The 18,771-nt window shown below is 51.9% G+C and overlaps 1 protein-coding gene across 5 annotated transcripts in view; it reads left to right on the forward strand.

Moving 5' to 3' along the window:
• Window positions 1-4,693: 4,693 nt before the first annotated feature.
• plekhg4b (pleckstrin homology domain containing, family G (with RhoGef domain) member 4B) overlaps window positions 4,694-18,771 on the forward strand; it is a 455,924-nt gene continuing 441,846 nt past the window's right edge. For all 5 annotated transcript variants that reach the window (XM_072509880.1, XM_072509886.1, XM_072509884.1 and 2 more), the window contains exon 1: window positions 4,694-4,871. The gene's annotated coding sequence lies outside the window, so the exon portion shown is untranslated. The remainder of the gene's footprint in view (window positions 4,872-18,771) is intronic.

An 18,771-nucleotide genomic window follows, 5' to 3' on the forward strand; every position in this document is an offset into this window, starting at 1 on the left:
ATAATTATACAATATTCTGCACAGCGTGGCTTGTTTGGAGCAAGCCCATTCTATTTGAATGAGGCTTCGGCCCAGTGAGCTTCACGGATTGGATCCTTGAATATTACGGACTCAGGGGGCTGTGGTCATTACTTTGGGATCTAGGCTATATATTTTGAGTAGGAAAGGTCTGAATTGTGTGATACTTCGCACATCCAATAGAAATGTTTCTTAAAACCAAAGTGCCGCCTTGTGGATTGGGACAGCAGAACCTATTTTGTCACATCTTGCGAAGTCACCTTCCCCCCCCTCCTCCCAACATTACTCTCCATTTTTCTCCTCCCTGTGAATTCATGCTGGGGAAAGGTACCTCCGGTGCCAACTGCTCTTTGCTACCTGACAAAAATGGCACCATTCTTCACTTGTGCCTCAACAGTTGGGTTCCTGCCCACTATTCAACTGTAAGGGCCTCATGGTCAAGCCTCATTTTCACCTGATTTCCAACAGATGCCACCACATAATGTAGAGATGCTGACTGATCATTTATTTCCCCCACCTAAAACAGCATTGATTAGAATAGATTTGCTACAGTTCCTTTCAGCCCATTGAGTCAGTACTGATCCTCTCTAAAAGAGCACCCCACCAGGCCCACTCCCTTGTCCCATCTCTGTAACCCAACCTGTACATATCTGGATATTAAGGGGCCATTTTTTAGCATGGCTAGTCCACCTAACATGCACAATTTTGGACTGTGGGAGGAAAATGGGGCACTGGGAAAAAACCCACACAGACACAGGGAGAATGCGCAAACTCCACACAGACAGTCACCCAAGGTCGGAATTGAACCCAGAACTCTGGCGCTGTGAGACAGCATTGCTAACCACTGTGCCACCGTGCTACACCTATGGGCAGTACAGTAGCACAAAGGGCAGCACGATAGCACAATTGGATAGCACTGTGGCTTCACAGTGCCAGGGTCTCCGGTTCGATTCCCCACCGGGTCACTGTCTGTGCGGAGTCTGCACGCTCTCCCTGTGTCTGCGTGGGTTTCCTCCGGGTGCTCTGGTTCCCTCCCACAGTCCAAAGACGTGCAGGTTAGGTGGATTGGCCATGCTAAATTGCCCTTAGTGATCAAAAAGGTTAGGACGGGTTATTGGGTTACGGGGATAGGGTGGAAGTGAGGGCTTAAGTGGGTCAATGCAGACTCGATGGGCCAAATGGCCTCCTTCTGTACTGTATGTTCTATGTTCACCTCTCCCTCTTTCTAGCCCCAAGCTGAGATAACAGGGATTAAGTCTATGATTTCCTGACCTCTTAGGATGACCTAAGGCACATGACATTTTTTGATTATTTTTATTCATTCCCTGTTCTAAATTAGCTTCCGCAATAGTACGCAGATGTGAAAAATATTCTGCTTTCTTCACATCTTTTGGCTGGTTTGTGGCTTGCGAGCCAGGAAGCATTTTATCAGCAGCTGAAATGGGGTGGGGAGGGAGTGTGTTGGGGGTGGGGGGGGGGGTGCAGAACTGTGTCCTGGTTGTGAATCTGATGTGACCTTTGTTCTATATAATCGGCCCTTCACGCTGTTTAATTCTTTCTCCTCCCTCGAATAAGATGCCTGCTCTATTGGGGATGTTAAGTGTATTCAGGTGCTTTCAGCATCTGCCTTTGTCTCCCTCTCCTTTGCAGCAGCCCCTCATTGTGTTAAAGATTAGCAATTTATGTGTGTGGCAATTGTAAGTTTATGGTGGAGCTAAATGTTAATAATTGTGCCACCATAAACTTGTGGCCTTCTGGGGCAGCTCCACCTCCTCCTCAAAACCTGACTTCCCTGCAAAAACAGATTACCTGGTCATTACCACACCGTTGCCTGACTGCCATTTTGCCTTAGATTACAACAGTGACAATACTTCAAAATTACTTTATTGGCCTGAGAGCACTTTGTGATGGCCTTATGTGAATGAAAGGTAAGGGGTGGCATGGTGGCGCAGTGGTTAGCACCGCTGCCTCACGGTGCTGAGGACCCGGGTTCGAACCTGGCCCCAGGTCTCTGTCCATGTGGAGTTTGCACATTCTCCCTTTGTCTGCGTGGGTCTCACCCCCAGAACCCAAAGATGTGCAGGGTAGGCAGATTAGCACGCTAAATTGCCCCTTAATTGAAAAAAATGAATTGGGTATTTTAAATTTTTTTTAAAATGAAGGCAAGGTAATTTAATTTTGCCATCTCTGGTTCCCAACCCTGTTGCCTTGGCAACCCTTTCTCCTCATTTACTTTATCAAACTCATTTATGGTTTTTAACACCTGTCAAATTTTCTCCTAACCTTCTCTGCCCTAAATTGGTCATTCCCAGCTTCTCTAGTCTCTCCATATGACTGACGTCCATCAACCCAGGTACCATGCCAGTAAATCTATTCCGTATTTTAGGCCTTAAACACCCTTTCTCAATTTTAGTACCCGGAATTATGTACAGTACTCCAGCTATGGCCTAGATAATGTTGTTTTATGAAGGTTTAGCACAATGTCTTTGAAGTCTATGCCTCTTCAAACAAAGCCAAGGATACCAAATGCTTCTTGAATAACCTTTTCGAACTGCCCTTCACGCCATTTAAAATTGTATTGAGCTCAGCCATGGTGGGTTTTTCCATAGTGAAGACAACTCACCATTAGCCACCAGTGGGATCTTCCCATCCACTAAATCCCCTGAGGTGGGGCTGGTGAGCCATGGAAATCCCCGTTCATATTAGAGGGATTGGAAGATCTGGACAGCGTGAGGGGTTGGAAAATTCAGGACGATGCTTGCGTTTCACGTCATCGAGAAGCTTTGACATGGTGCCCTGTCTACCTATGTCCAGAACATTTAAACTAAATCAAAAAGAACACTGGCTCAAACATTCCTATTTCCAGATAGTCAGAGGCTAGGCCTAAAATGGAAGGTGCAGGTCAGGACCCGCGTGGAACTCTGTGAAAATTGTCTGGAAACTTTCAACATCCAATGGGAAATTCCATGCTTTGGAATGTCTTCAACTATGAGATAGAGCTGGAGATTTTGGACAGCTCAGCAGTACATGCCTGGGTAGTTACCCAGGAAATGTGAGACCAATTAAAACTTAGTCTAACGTCGAGGCAACTACACAACTGAACCCTGCCCATCCCTCTCCCCCACCCGGACTATCCCTCCCACTCAACTACCCCACCCTGAGCATCCAACTACCCCACCGACCCATCGGTCCGCCCCGACCTGACTCATCCCACAACCTGACTATACCCTTCCCCGCACTTGACTCCCCCTGACCTGACATGACTATCCCTTCCCAAATCCGACTATCAAAGTCTCCACCCCATCAAGATCAGACTGTTTAAAAGGCCTGCCTTGGTTATTTGGCACTTCATCTTACATTTTAGGCGTTCTGTCTCTCACCCATCAGCCCCCACCAATCTCCATACCACCTCCATGCCCCCCATGCCAATCCATGCCATCCCCCCCACACACACACACACGGCACTGATTTCAAACATCTCTGCTGAGACTCCCTCATGTGTGAGTCATGTCCTGGCCCTTTTCCGTGACCTGCAGAAATGGGATCTGTCGGAAATGAGACGGATCCGAATCCAGGTCTTTCACACTCTCCAGGACTCCGCATACAATCTGTCTCTTAATGCTCCTCCACTGAAACATACTCCACTCGCCCCATTACATTTCCCAGACCTAGATCCAGCATCACTTTCTTCTGGAAGGTAGAAGTACGTGGATCAAGGAAGATCACATTTCAAGAAATCCTCCCTTCTGATGTGTTGGGTACTCTGCTACACAGACGAACCAACACGGTTGCAAATGGTACAACTCAGTTTTATTACTAACATTTATTTACAGTGGTAAACTGGTTACTGAGGTTCGATCATAACCCTAGAATCTGTGGACTTATTCCGAATACTATCTTGGAGTGGCACTCAGCACATGGTGGATGTCTGAGTGGCTTGCTGTGAGCTCTGTGCCCTGAGCTGTCTCCTGCCGGAATGCCCAGGAAGTGTTGTGTTCCCTGTTTTATACTGTGTGTGCTCTTGCCTGTGATTGGCTGTGGTGTTGTGTGTGTGTGTTGATTGGTCCGTTGATCTGTCCATCAGTATGTATGTATGTTTGCACCATGATGTTTACCTGAATATCATGACACCTTCTTTGCAACTTATTCTGTTGCTCTCAACAACAAATTGCACCAATTGAGCACCTTTAGCGTTGTGAAATATTGCCAGACTATTTTTGGATCTCTGAAGTCTGCCAAGTGGAAAAGTTCCCCCTACATTTGCCCTATCGAATCCCTTCAAACTTTTGAAGATCTCTTTAAAATAGGACTGCTGGGCTGTTTCCTCATCATTCAAAAGCACCCAGTCAATAATAGACAAACAAAGCACTATTGTGTCCTGATTTGTGTCAATGGGTGGTTTCTCCCCAGCGCTCATTTAAGCCTCAATCTGTGCACACGCTACGTGCAAAGGCTCTTGAAGAATGTGCTATCCTTAACCACAAGTCTCATTATATTTGCATGTTTTTTGTTTGTACCTGTCGCAAGACATTTGGCTGAGGAGATTTGTACACGAGTGGTATAATGTGCAGGCTTACAGCAAATACCTCATGGAGGGCTGTAGCTGATGCAAATGAGACTTATCGAGGGGAGGGCTCTCTGCATCATTCCCTGACAGTCAGCAAACACATGCCTTATTTCCTGCTCAGTATTCATCAGGTCACTACAGCTGAATAATAGTGGAGGAGCACATAGCTGATGAAAGTGACTGACTCGCTGCTGTAATTTCAGTTGAAGGTGTCCTACGGTGGAGGAGTGAACTTAATTTGCCTTTCGCTTTTAGATTGAGTTGGGAAAGTTAGATGGAATGCAAGGTAAGATGTGACAAATGCTAATGCTTGTGCGGTTGGGGGGGGTGGGGGGGGGGAAGCAAACCCCTGATGTGTGTTTTTGAAAGTGGTGCCTGATGTTTTGCGCACCGCTGTTTAAATCAAAATGTTATGAAAAGACAGCAAAGACTTTGCAGAGACAGACATATTAGAGAGGAACTTCCATGAACAAAAAGTGAGACTCATTGAATTATCTAGACCTATCCTTGCTTCCAAAATATTTGGGAATGGGCTACATCTGCTTTTCCAAGGTGCGAGATGCCGCCTGCTTATAGCAAAAAAGAAAATACACTGGAAATAGTTTAAGGATTGAGACCCTGCTTCGAAGCCTCAGAGCCTTTTGAGTAGATCTGACATGTGGAGAAATTTTGGCACTGTTCTGTTGTTTTGTAATCCCCTGAATACCCCTGTTGTCTGTGGCTTGCTTGAATAAGAGCAGTGCACACTGACCAGTGAACGAGTTAACCAGCATCTAACAAACAGTAGCTGAACAACGGGCAAAGTTGAGAACTTAGTGGGGGTGATTCATTATGGTCTGGCTGTTGTCCCATAAGCGCAATCAAGTGCTTCAGCTTGATGCACTCCAGACAGGCTTTTATCAAACTTACATGGTGCTGCCATGTTTCTTGAAAGAAATTAAAAGTTGGGGATCTAAGGAGCTGTGTCAGAATATGGTATGAAAAACACAGTGGGAATTATCCTAAGCACTCCCAGCTCATGAAGAACTGGACCCCAGTGGGGCACCCGGCTTGACCAGCCCTCCTGTAACATGTTCGCAAATCAAATATCTTAGGACCACGGAAGGGTGATGTTATCTGAAGTGAGATTTCATAAATTATGATACACCAAACCCTGAAAAAAAAACCAATTCTTTCTTTGAATGATTCTTTATTTGTTTGACCAGAATTTAAAGCTGTGATGGTGAGGTCATTTCTTCAAATGTTTTGAAATTAGATTAATCATTTACTGAGGAGGGAGAAAATTTAAACAGTGGCGGTGAACCGTAACTGTGGATTCAACTTCATTCGACATTCGGCAGTATTGAATTTGCTAGAGGAGTTTAAAGAGGGGTGGGTCTGCAACAGGGAATGAAAGAATACAGGCTCCTCTTATCCCCAAGTGACTCCTCTATGAACTCCTAGTCTTAGTCACAATGTTGGGAGGGGTGCTGAACACAAGGGGGTGGCTCTGTCCATGTATCATTGGTTGGGGCGGCACAGTGTAGCACTGCTGTCTCACAGCGCCGAGGACCCGGGTTCGATCCCGGCCCCGGTCACTGCCTGTGTGGAGTTTGCACATTCTCCCCGTGTCTGCATGGGTCTCATCCCCACAACCCAAAAGACGTGCTGGATAGGTGAATTGGTCACGCTAAATTGCCCCTTAATTGGAAAAAAAAGAATTGGTTACTCTAAATTTATGCAAAAAAAAAACATTGTTGCATTTGCTGTAGGATTGGCAGAATTGGCAGAATAGTATTTGTGTTGAGGATTGTTGGGTGGTATGGGAAGGGAGCGTCAGAAGAAAACAGGAGATCGTCTGAAGAGACAGTAGGTTTAAAACGTATTATATGGCACAGTAATTCTGTCACCGGACCGGCAATGAGATGGCCTGGACGAATAATCTGAAGGACCCAAGTTAAAATCCCAGCATGAAATTCTGACAAATTGAATTGAATTTTGTTTTAAAAATCTGGAAATAATTAAAGTAAAAGCTTATCAGTTTATGCTTTTTAAAAAAAAGTTCCTTTTTAGGGGAGTAAACTGGCCATCCTGATCTAGTCTGGCCTATGTGTGACTCATCAAAAATTATCTCTGAACTGCCTTCCAAAATGGCCTAAGCGAGCCAGGAATGTGGAGAGACTGCGGGATGATGACCTGCCTGACATGGTGTACTGTGGGGCTGGAAACTGTTTAAAACCCCTCGGATGGTATCTTTGGCATGGAATGTATATTGTAAAATATCGTGTGTGCTTGCAATTGCATCGCTGCATCTCGGAGTACCTCAGAGTAGAGTAAAATAACTTGAATTGCTTTCCGCACTCGGAAATGTGAATTTGAACTGGCGTGGAATACAATTTTGTAAATCTGTATGAAGGAAGCATATTTTTAGAAGAAGAAAAAATAATATGAGGGATCAACAATAAACCAAGAAATAGTCAGAGAATAAGAACCTACAGTGGAAGTACAAAGTTTGTTTGTGGTCTTCACAAAAGTGGTAGTTGTCGTGCATAGTTGCCATATCTGGCCAAACTTTTCAAATCAATCAAAATCTGATTTACTGCAAAAATGTCAATGATTTGTATCTCTGGTGTTTTGTCTTTGATTCGCTTTATCGCTTCTTTTTATAAATTGAGTTTGTTGTATCCAACAATGATTTGTCTTTGCTACATAGATCTGAGAAAATAAATGTACAGACCCAATATGAAATGTACATGGTTCCATTAATCCAAGTTGTACAGGGAATGGGATGCTGGCAGTGTGGGCAAAGGGTTCCCTTTATTCACTGTGACAATGTCAGTAAATGGTGCACTGTGGCTGCCAGATGCAATGCAGCAAGGTGCCAAAAAATAAAGAAAGACTTCCATTTACAAAATGTCGATCCTGATCACAGGGCGTCCCAAAGCATTTTTCAGCCAACGGAGAGCTTTTGAAATGTAGTCGCTGTTGTAATGTAGGAGGTCGCACAACATCCCAACTTGGACATGTATTGGCCAGTCCTTCATTGGTACTGAGTCAAAATCCTAGCACTCCCTGCTTAACAGCACTTTCATCATGTAGACTGTAGCAATGAAAGAAGGCTGAACACAGCCTCCTTCTCAAGGGCAACTAGGAATGTACAATAAATGTACCACCTTCTCGTGATGCTCACACCCCAACAGTGAGTAGTTTTTTTTTTTAAAGCAGCACCGTAAAGATTGAGTGTGGCTTTATTTTGTCAGAAATCAATCGTCAAGGAAAAATGCTACTTTGTTAAATGTGTTGTGCAGCCACCTCATTGGAATCCCATCTGAAATCAGTTCACTCTGCATGGTCCAGGGTTCAAGGTAGGTCTTTGCTGGGAGGTAAGTTTCAGTACAACATGGTTCATTTAGAAACTCGAGCTTTTCATCACGTTTTCAAATTACATTTTAAATTGATTCAAAACAAAAAACAAGAAATGGATAGGAGTTTATGGGTAATGTGCCAGCACAGCTAAAATACATGAAAATGAGAGTTTTAAAATATACACACAAATGTAAACAGTGACAAACCATCTGTCCAATCCCGAATAATGACAGTAACAACCAATCTAATCCCACACTTTGGGCACAATTGGTCGCTGGGGGACCACCACAAGCGCCGTTCCAACTGGTCCCTGTTTCTCGGCCGCAGGTTGACTGTTCAGTGTGAAGCAGTGCTGAACGGCGCTCGCCCGAGGTCTCTCGAGGTGAAGGGGGTGAATCCCAAAGCCTGAGGTACCTCGGGAATCTGGACATTAGAGTGAGACTAACTGTCTCACTCTAATATGCAGATTTGCCAAAAGGTTATCCCGCCCACTATGGGCGGGTTTCACATTGCAATGTCTCGCGAGATTGTGTTGGATCTCCCGAGGCGTCACGAGCCGGGTAGATCCCGGGAATGGGGTGTCCCGTCTTTTAGCGGCCATGCTGCGCTGCAGCAAGCTGCTTTTCCGGTGCAGCGTGGCAATTAGATCGCGCCCATTGTGTGGCGAATCCTGTATTTTAAAGAAAGAATGTGCATTTCATTAGTTCTTTGCCTGACGTCTAAATATCCCAAAGCACTGTGTAATGCTGTCAATGGCCAAATGTTCCGACCCCGCCCGCTGACGGGATCATCCAACCCTGCCGAGGTCAATGGACTTTAGGCTGGCTCGTTACGGGATAACCCGCTGTGGTGGAGTCAGAAAATATCACCCGATGTTTCGTTGGCTGCAATGTGAGGAAATGGTCAATTAAAATTTCCACACAAGACAAACAGTGATGACAATCAATTAGCTAATCTGTTTCAGTGATGCTTTTGGGGTGGTGAAGACTGACCCGGACATGTGAACTTCAGGAATATAAACAGGAGTAGACCACAGGGCCTGTAGAGATTGCTCTGCCATTCAATATAATTATTGCTGATCTTGGGCTTCAAGTTCCTTTTCCCGCTTACTCCATGAATCCCCAAATTCACTGACAGACCAAAATCGCAGCCTGAAATGCATTCTACGATGGTGAATCCACAATGCACAGGGGTAGAGAATTGTAAAGATTCACCACCTTTTGACTGAAGTAACTTCACTCCATCTCATACTAAATGATCGGGCTCTTGTCCTGAGACTATGCCCTCTGTTTTAGACTTACCAACCAGCGAACACCAATTGTTCAAAATGATGCCGTGGGATCTTTTACATGCCACCTCTGAGGGCAGATAGCGGGAGGAGGGTGCTTGTGTGTGTGTTTCACTTCACTTTTTTTATAATAAATTCAGGTGGCGGGATTCTCTGACCCTGGGCCGGCTTGGAGAATCGCCGGGGGGGGGGGGGGGGGGGCACGATTCACGCGACGCCGTCCCGACGCCGATCTGCCCATTCTTCGGTCACCAGAGTATCGCTGCCATTGGCGCCAGCGTGGTCGGCGTGGTGCCGGTCGGCCCCGGCGATTCTCCGCAGAGATAGGCCGAGTCCCACCGGCGCCATTCACATGTGGTCCTACCTGCAGGGGGCAGCCTGGTGGGAGGGAGGGGGGGGGTCCGACCCCGGGGGGGGGGGGGGGGGGGGGGGGGGGGAGGTCTCCACCGTGGCCTGGCCCATGATCGGGGTCTCTTTTACTCCACGCCGGGCCTCTGTAGCTCTAAGCCATATTGCGTCATATTGGAGAAGGAAACTAGCGCGCATGTGCGAGCTTGCGCCGGTCGCAGCGCGCATGCGCAGACCCGCGCCGCCTGTTTGACGCCGGTATGGGCAGCTGAAGCTACGTGAGTCGCTCCAGTGCCGTGCTGGCCCCCTGTGCGGCGCAGGATCGCTGATCCTGGGGGCCTGTTGACGCCGTCGTAAAACGCGACGGCGTTTTACGACGGCGTCAACACTTAGCCTCAGGATCAGAGAATCCTGCCCAGAGTACCCAATTATTTTTTTCCAATTAAGGGGCAATATAATGTGGCCGATCCACCTAATGAGCAATCTTTGGGTTGTGGGGATGAAACCCATGCAGACAACAGGGAGAATGTGCAAACTCCACACGAACAGTGACCCGGGGATGTGATCGAACCCGGGTCCTCGGCGCCGTGAGGCAGCGGTGTTTCACTTCACAAGGAAAGATGGCATCACTGACAGGCATTGCTGCCAGGCACTTTTCTAATAGCGGATAGACCCCCCCCCCCCCCTCACAAACCCCCACATGGACAGGCCGCAGGCTAAATGCAGTGACAGCACCGGTGTGGTGACAGGTTGGGGAGGGGAAGTGGGGTTGGGGGTGGTTGGCAGGTGAGCAAATTAATTTTTTAAATTATAGAGTGAGCCAAGGGCATGGAATGCAGCAGGTTGGCAAAATCCTGCCTTCAATTTTAAACACCGGAACTATCTCCCAGACTTTAGTACTTTGAATAATATGTTGTGAGGATCCATTGCTGTTTGATTTCGGAATGCAAATAGAGATGCGGGTCAATTGTTTTGATGTATTTCCCGCGACCAGCATGACCAGAGTAAATGTTTGAGGTGGTCAGAAAGAAAGCTTTTCTTTACAACCACATCAAAGGAACCCGGAGCAGAGGGGGCTTCTGCAAACAATCGCTTCATTTTCTTCACACAATTTCCACCTGATTAAATCCAAAGTTTCCTTGTGGGTGTCTGGAGGAGAGGGAATGGCTGAGCGGTCTTGAAGGTGCAGAGACAAAGGGAATGTGATCCTCGACTAATATCTTCAGCACACCGGATAATTAAGGTCAAAGTTCCTGGGTTTGTTTTCCACGCAGGATAAAATGATTGAATTGGAAAAGATGTCCACTGCCGATTTGAACAACACATTATTTAACAGCACTGACAGGGGCAAAATAAATACTTTTATTTCCAAGCTATTCCAGTTTTATTTGTGTGGGGAGGACATTGCCAACTAATATTAGTTGACTTGGAAGAAATTATTCCAGATATAAACTAATCAATTTGGGGTGATGGGTGCCCGTTGAAGACATTTGGCAAAAAAAACAGGGAGAAGACGAAAAGACACATCTTTCGGCAGAGTGTTTGGCAAATAGCAGGGTAGTGAAAATAGAACAAAGAACAATGCAGCATAGGAACAGGCCCTTCGGCCCTCCAAGCCTGTACCGGTCATGATACCAACCTTTGCCAAAACCCTCAGCACTTCCTTGTGCCGTATCCCTCTATTACCCATAAGACCATAAGACATAGGAGCAGAATTAGGCCACTCGGCCCATCGAGTCTGTTCCGCCATTCAATCATGACTGATATTTTTCTCATCCCCGTTCTCTGCCTTCTCCCCATAACCCCTGATCCCCTTATTAATCAATCAAGAACCTATCTATCTCTGTCTTAAAGACACTCAGTGATTTGGCCTCCACAGCCTTCTGCGGCAAAGAGTTCCACAGATTCACCCCACCCTCTGGCTGAAGAAATTCCTCCTCGTCTCTGTTTTAAAGGATCATCCCTTTAGTCTGAGATTGTGTCCTCTGCTTCTAGTTTTTCCTACCAGTGGAAACAACCTCTCCAAATCCACTCTATCCAGGCCTTGTAGTACCCTGTAAGTTTCAATAAGATCCCCCCTCATCCTTCTAAACGCCAACGAGTACAGACCCAGAGTCCTCAACCATGCCTCATACGACAAGCTCTTCATTCCAGGGATCATTCTTGTGAACCTCCTCTGGACCCTTTCCAAGGCCAGCACATCCTTCCTTAGCTATGGGGCCCAAAACTGCTCACAATACTCCAAATGGGGTCTGAACAAAGCCTTATACAGCCTCAGAATACATCCCTGGTCTTGTATTCTAGACCTCTTGACATGAATGCTAACATTGCATTTGCCTTCCTAACTGCTGACTGAACCTGCATGTTAACCTTAAGAGAATCATGAACAAGGACTCCCAAGTCCCTTTGTGCTTCTGATTTCTGAAGCATTTCCCCATTTAGAAAATAGTCTATGCCTCCATTTCTCTTTCCAAAGTGCATAACTTCACACTTTTTCACATTGTATTCCATCTGTCACTTCTTTGTCCACTCTCCTAGCCAGTCCAAGTCCTTCTGCAGCCCGCCTGCTTCCTCAATACTACCTGTCCCTACAGATCTTTGTATCATCTGCAAACTTAGCAACAGTTCCTTCTTCCAGATCATTAATATACGTTGTGAAAAGTTGTGGTCCCAGTACCGACCCCTGAGTCACACCACTAGTCATCGGCTGCCATCCTGAAAAAGACCCTTTATCCCCACTCTCTGCCTTCTGCCAGTCAGCCAATCCTCTATCCATGCCAGGGTCTTACACTTAACACCATGGGCTCATTACTTATTTAACAGTCTCCTATGCGGCACCTTGTCAAATGTCTTCTGGAAATGTAAATAAATCACGTCCACTGGTTCACCTTTGTCTAACTTTCTTAAAGAACTCTAACAGGGGCGAAATTCTCCGTTATCGGCGGAAAGTCCGCCGATCGGCGCAAAAAATGGCGCAAATCCGACTTGCGTCACGTCGGAAAAATGGGTCGATAGTCTCCGGCCCGAAATGGGCTAGCAGCGACGTAACGGGATTCGCGCTTGCGCAGTGGTTCACGCCGTGCAGCGTCATACGCGCTGCACGGCGTGACGGCTCATAAGGCTCCCCCCCCACCCGACCGGAACACCCGACCGCAACACCCAACTGGATGGCTGGCCGTTGCTCAGCCCCGAGGTTCGAGTCACGCGATGTGGAGGCGCTCCTGGACGCGGTGGAGCAGAGGAGGGACGCCCTGTATCCCGGGCACGGCGGCAGAGTTGCCCCACGCCACAGCCGGCGTCTGTGGAGGGAAGTGGCAGAGGCCGTCACCGCTGTGGCCCTGACACCACGGACAGGCACCCAGTGCCACAAGAAGGTGAACGACCTCGTCAGAGCAGGCAGGGTGAGCCTCCCCCATATCCCCCCCTCCCCATATCCCCCCCTCCCCATATCCCCCCTCCCCCATATCCACCCCTCCCCCATATCCCCCCTCCCCCATATCACCCCCTCCCCCATATCCCCATATCCCCCCTCCCCCATATCCCCCTCCCCCATATCCCCCTCTTCCCCATATCCCCCATATCCCCCCTCCCCCATATCCCCCCATATCCCCATAACCCCCCTCCCCATATCCCCCCCTTCTCCATATCACCCCTCCCCATATCCCCCCTCCCCCATATCCACCATATCCCCCATATCCCCCATATCCCCTCCTCCCCCATATCCCCCATATCCCCAAGTGAATAGCCCTAACCTTAACCTCTGCAATGCACGCGCAACCGATGGCGTGCATTCATATACCTGCCTAACAGTGTTGCCTTTTACCCCTGCCACCACCCCCCCCCCCCCCCACAGGAGAAGCACGCACACAACAATAGGGAGCATGTGAGGACTGGAGGAGGGCCCGCTGATGAGAGGCCACTGACCGTACACGAGGAAAGGGCCCTGGAACTGGCTGGCGGACCTGAGGACCGGGAGGTTGCTGATGCAGAGGTCGGGGGCGTACTAGCGAGTGAGCCACCGACAGCCCGTCCCCATATCCCCCCTCCCTTATATCCCCCTCCCCCGTATCACCTGATCACTGCCTGATGTCTAACCATGCATGCTTCATTGTGTATCGCAGGACCAAACGTCCAGGCGCCCATCCCCGCAGATGCAGACCGCCCGCAGGATGCCCCTCGGAGACCACAGGAGACGGAGAGACCCGCACCCTCCAGCATGCGACGCCCGCAGGATGCCCCTCGGAGACCACAGGAGACGGAGAGACCCGCATCCTCCAGCATGCGACGTCCGCAGGATGCCCCTCGGAGACCACAGGAGACGGAGAGACCTGGAGCAACAGGGAGACGACACCCCCGTCACGTGCGGGAGCGACCACCCAGCGATGAGGGGGGCAGCCACAGGCCCCCGTCACATCCGAGCCAGGACACCCCTACCCAGGACACCCCTACCCGGGACAGCACTACCCGGGACAGCACTACCCAGGAAGACGAAATACCGGACAGTGACTCAGAGTGGATGGGTGGAGACGAACCCCCACCCCAAAGTGCCATGGACTCAGAGTGGGACGAAGAACACGACACAACGCCACTGCTGTCACCAACACCCTCCACCATCGCAGAAACACTCACCACGGTTGGGCACTTTAGTGATGAGGCGTCTGGTACACTCACTGGTGCGCACAACACAGCAATCCCGGTACAGCAGGTGGAGGTAGGAGCAGCAGAGGGACCGGGTGGTCGGAGGGCAGCCCAGGCCAAGCGAACATCTGCCGCCCAGATGGATCCCGGGTTCCTGCAGTTACCACACCCACACATAGATCCGATGCAACCACCGACCCGGAGACGAGCGAAGAGGGTGACGGGCGGCTTGCGGCGGCTGCGGTCGCAGGTGGAGGAGTCCACCCGCGTCCAGGAGCTGGGAGTGATGCCGGTCATGCGTGCCACCCAGGCTGACACCGCACGGGTGGCGTCCGCGGTGGAGGCAATGGGTGCGACGGTGTCAGACATGGGGAACGGTTTGCGAGGCCTGGGGCCTTCCGTGCAGGCGGCGTCTGTGGCCCAGGAAATGGCTGCCCTCTCACAGGAGGCCATGAGCCAGTGCCAGCGCCAGATGGCAGAGGCGCTCAACGCCATAGCCCAGTCTCTGCAGGCCATGGCCCAGTCTCAGCAGGCCATGGCCCAGTCTCAGCAGGCCATGGCCCAGTCTCTGCAGGCCATCGTTGAGGGCATCGGCGCCAGTGGCCATGTGCGAGCCAGCGTCGCACTGTCACAGACAGGGTTTGCCAACACCCTGGGCTCCATGGCTGCAAACCTGCAGACACCTGTCGATACTAGCACGGGCCTCCAGGACTGGCAGCGCCAGATGTCGGGGGGGCGTCGGATGGCCAGTCCGTTCGCATCCCCCACCCATGTAGAGGCCTGGGGGCCATCGGGCACCCCGAGGGAGGAGGAGGTGGTGTGGTCCGTCCCGGCTCCCTCTGTAGGGGATGTCCCGGTACACCGCGACACCTCGGACTCCCCCCCCCCCCCCCCCCCCTCCCCCCCCCTTCCGTCCCAGGTGCATCGGGTGGGCAACGGGCAGGACAGGCTGGCAGCTCGCCATCCCAGTCGCCCGGGCCGCAGCCTGGCCCATCTAGGCCAGGACGCCCCAGGAAACGGCCGCCAAAGGGATCCAGTGTCAGAGGGCAGGAATCACAGGAGTCCACCTCCAGTTGTGCTGTACCGTCTGGGGAACCACGTAGACGTAGTCAAAGGGCCCGTAAGGCCAAACAATTAGACACTGAGTAAGTTGGCACGGGTGCAGGGCACAGATGAGATTTAGGGGCTAGGGCACGTGCATGAACTCCTTTGGTTATTAAAGTCAATGTTACACCTACCGAAGCTGCCTTTGTGCTCTGCCCAAAGTGTGCGGGGGTGTCATGTACATTGAGCGCAAGTGTGTGTGTGAGGGGTGGTCTTACCTCAGCCCCAGGTGAGTCTGCCCCCTTCCCCCTGGGCCGCCATTAACATCCCCCGGGCAGAGGACGGGACCGTGCGCTGCAGTGTCACAGCCGCATGCAGGGATGGTCTGGGTGGATGGTGGTACTGTGGCCATGGGTCAGACATAGTCCAACGATGTAGAGCCAGGAGCTCATCGCAGGGCGGGTTGTCATCATCCTCCATGGCCTGCGATAGACACGCGTCCACCCGCAACTGTGTGAGCCCGGCCCGTTGTGCCGCAGGTGGACCGGCAATGGGGGGGGGTGGTGTGCATGCGGGTGGGGTGGGTGGGGTTGGGGAGGGGGGTGAGGGTGCTGGGTGGGTGGATGGGTGGGGGGTGTGGGTGGTCGGCTGTTGCCATGGTGTGCGGTCTGTGGCCATACTACCCGATTCCCACACCCATCTAGTCAGTGATGCGGGCGTCTATCAGTCTGTCCCGTGCCCGCTGGGCCAGCCGGTAACGGTGGATAGCCACCCGCCTGTGTCTACCCCGTCTGCCCTGACCATTGCCCCCATCCCCCTCATCTGGGGAGGACTGGGCCTCTTCCTGCTGCTCCTCCCCTCCGCCCTCCTCTGCCTGCGGCACATCGCCCCTCTGCTGGGCTATGTTGTGCAGGACGCAGCACACCACAATGATGCGGCCGACCCTATCTGACCGATACTGGAGGGCGCCCCCAGAGAGGTCCAGGCACCTGAAACGCATCTTCAGCACGCCAAAGCACCTCTCGATCACTCCCCTTGTCGCTCCATGGGCATCATTGTAGCGGTTCTCCGCCTCATTGCGTGGCCTCCGTATAGGCGTCATCAGCCACGATCGCAATGGGTAGCCCCTGTCGCCCAGCAACCAGCCCCTCAGCCGGGGATGGCGTCCCTCGTACATGCCGGGGATGGATGACCGCGACAACACGAATTAGTCATGTACACTGCCTGGGTGACGGGCGCAGACGTGCAGGATCATCATGCGGTGGTCGCAGACCACCTGTACGTTCATCGAATAGGTCCCCTTCCTATTAGTGAACACGGCCCTGTTATCTGCAGGTGGCCGCACGACGACGTGCATCCCATCGATCGCGCCCTGGACCATGGGGAACCCGGCAACGGCAGAGAAGCCCACGGCCCGGGCATCTTGGCTGGCCCGGTCCACGGGGAAGCGGATGTAGCGGTGCGCCATGGCATATAGGGCATCTGTCACTGCCCGGATGCACCGATGCACCGATGTCTGTGATATGCCGGACAGGTCCCCACTCGGTGCCTGGAATGACCCCGTTGCATAAAAGTTCAGGGCCACCGTAACCTTGACGGACACGGGGAGAGGGTGTCCCCCGCCAGTGCCACGCGGTGACAGGTGTGCCAGCAGGTGGCAGATGTGTGCCACGGTTTCCCGGCTCATCCGGAGTCGCCTCCTGCATTCCCGGTCCGTGAGGTCCTGGTATGACTGCCGGGGCCGGCACACACGGGGCGCCCTCGGGTGCCTCCGTTGCCGTGGGGCCGCGACGTCCTCCTCCCCCTCCTCGTCCTGTCGGTCAGGTGTCCCTCCAGGCTGGGCGGCTGCCGCCTGCCCCTCTGCGGCAGCCTGCGCCGCCTCTCTGGCACGCTCCGCCTCCTCCTCCTCCTCCTCATCCAGGGCAACATAGACATGAGCGGCTGCCACCACGGCGGCCAACATCGCTGGATGATCTGAAAACATGATGGCCTGGTGGGGTGGAGGGGAACGACGACATGTCATCATTGCCCATATCCCCTCCTCCCCCCAGCCAGGTGGCATGGACCGCATGGGTCCAACTGTTGGAGGCTGGCACCTGGCCAGGTGGACCAACTCACTTGCCCTCCCATCCCCCTCCTCGGCACGGACCCCCCCGCCCAACCTCCACCCCAGCACGGACCCCCCCCCCAACCCCCAACCTCCACCCCAGCACGGACCCCCCCCCAACCTCCACCCCAGCACGGACCCCCCCCAACCTCCACCCCAGCACGGACCCCCCCCCCCCAACCTCCACCCCAGCACGGACCCCCCCCCAACCTCCACCCCGGCATGGACCCCCCCCAACCTCCACCCCAGCACGGACACCCCCCCCCCCAACCCCCAACCTCCACCCCAGCACGGACCCCCCCCCCCCACCTCCACCCCAGCACGGACCCAACCCCCAACCTCCACCCCGGCACGGACCCCCCCCCCCCCCAACCTCCACCCCGGCACGGGCCCCCTCCCGGCACTCCCCCGGAGCCCAGCCTACTCTAACCACACCCCCCCCCCCCCCGCCGCACACACACACACACACAACCCGAGACACATCTCTCCTCACGCAATCAGACTGCGGCCACGCCATTTCCTGCCCAGAGCCAACCCCCCAGGCCGTCACTCACCTCCATGCTGGTCGGCGTGAGCCTGGAGCACCGGGTCACGCCGATGAAAAGGAGGTTTGATTCACGTCGACGTGAACGGTCATCACGTCGACGGGACTTCGGCCCATCCGGAAGGGAGAATATCGGCAGGCCGAAAATCGGCTGCCTTGCGCAGACCCGTGACATTCTCCGCGGCAGCGGCGCCATTAACGCCCCGCCGACTTTTCTCCCTTCGGAGACTTGGGCGGGATTCACGGCGGCCAACGGCCATTCTCCGACCCTCTGGGGGGTCGGAGAATGACGCCCCATATTTGTCAGACATGACCTTCCCTTGACGAAGCCGTGCTGACCCAGTCCTTCCAAGCACTCCGCGATTTCATCTTTAATAATGGCCTTTAAAATCTTACCAATGACCGAAGTCAGGCTAACCGGCCTATAATTTCCCGTGTTCTGCCTCCTTCTCTTCTTAAACAGCAGTGTTACATTAGCCATTTTCCAGTCCTCTGGGGCCCTTCCTGCCTCCAGTGATTCCTCAAAGATCACCATCAATTTCTCCACAATCCCCTCAGCTATCTCTTTTATGACCGTAGGGTGTAGTCCATCTGTTCCAGGTGATTTATCCACTTTCAGACCGTTCAATTTCCCCAGAACCTTCTCATTAGTGATGGCCACTGCACTCACCTCTGCCCCTGATTCTGCTGGCGCTCTGGCATCCCACTATTGTCTTTCACCATGAAGACTGATGTAAAGTAACTATTCAGTTCCTCTGCCATTTCTTTGTTTCCTATTATTATTTCTCCAGCCACATTTACCCATCCTATCCATGTGTTGGTCAAGCTGCCTTTTGAACGCCGTTAATGTATCTGCTTCCACAACCCTCCCT

Source organism: Scyliorhinus torazame, chromosome 6 (genome assembly GCF_047496885.1).
Source record: "Scyliorhinus torazame isolate Kashiwa2021f chromosome 6, sScyTor2.1, whole genome shotgun sequence".
NCBI classification, from domain to species: Eukaryota; Metazoa; Chordata; class Chondrichthyes; order Carcharhiniformes; family Scyliorhinidae; genus Scyliorhinus; species Scyliorhinus torazame.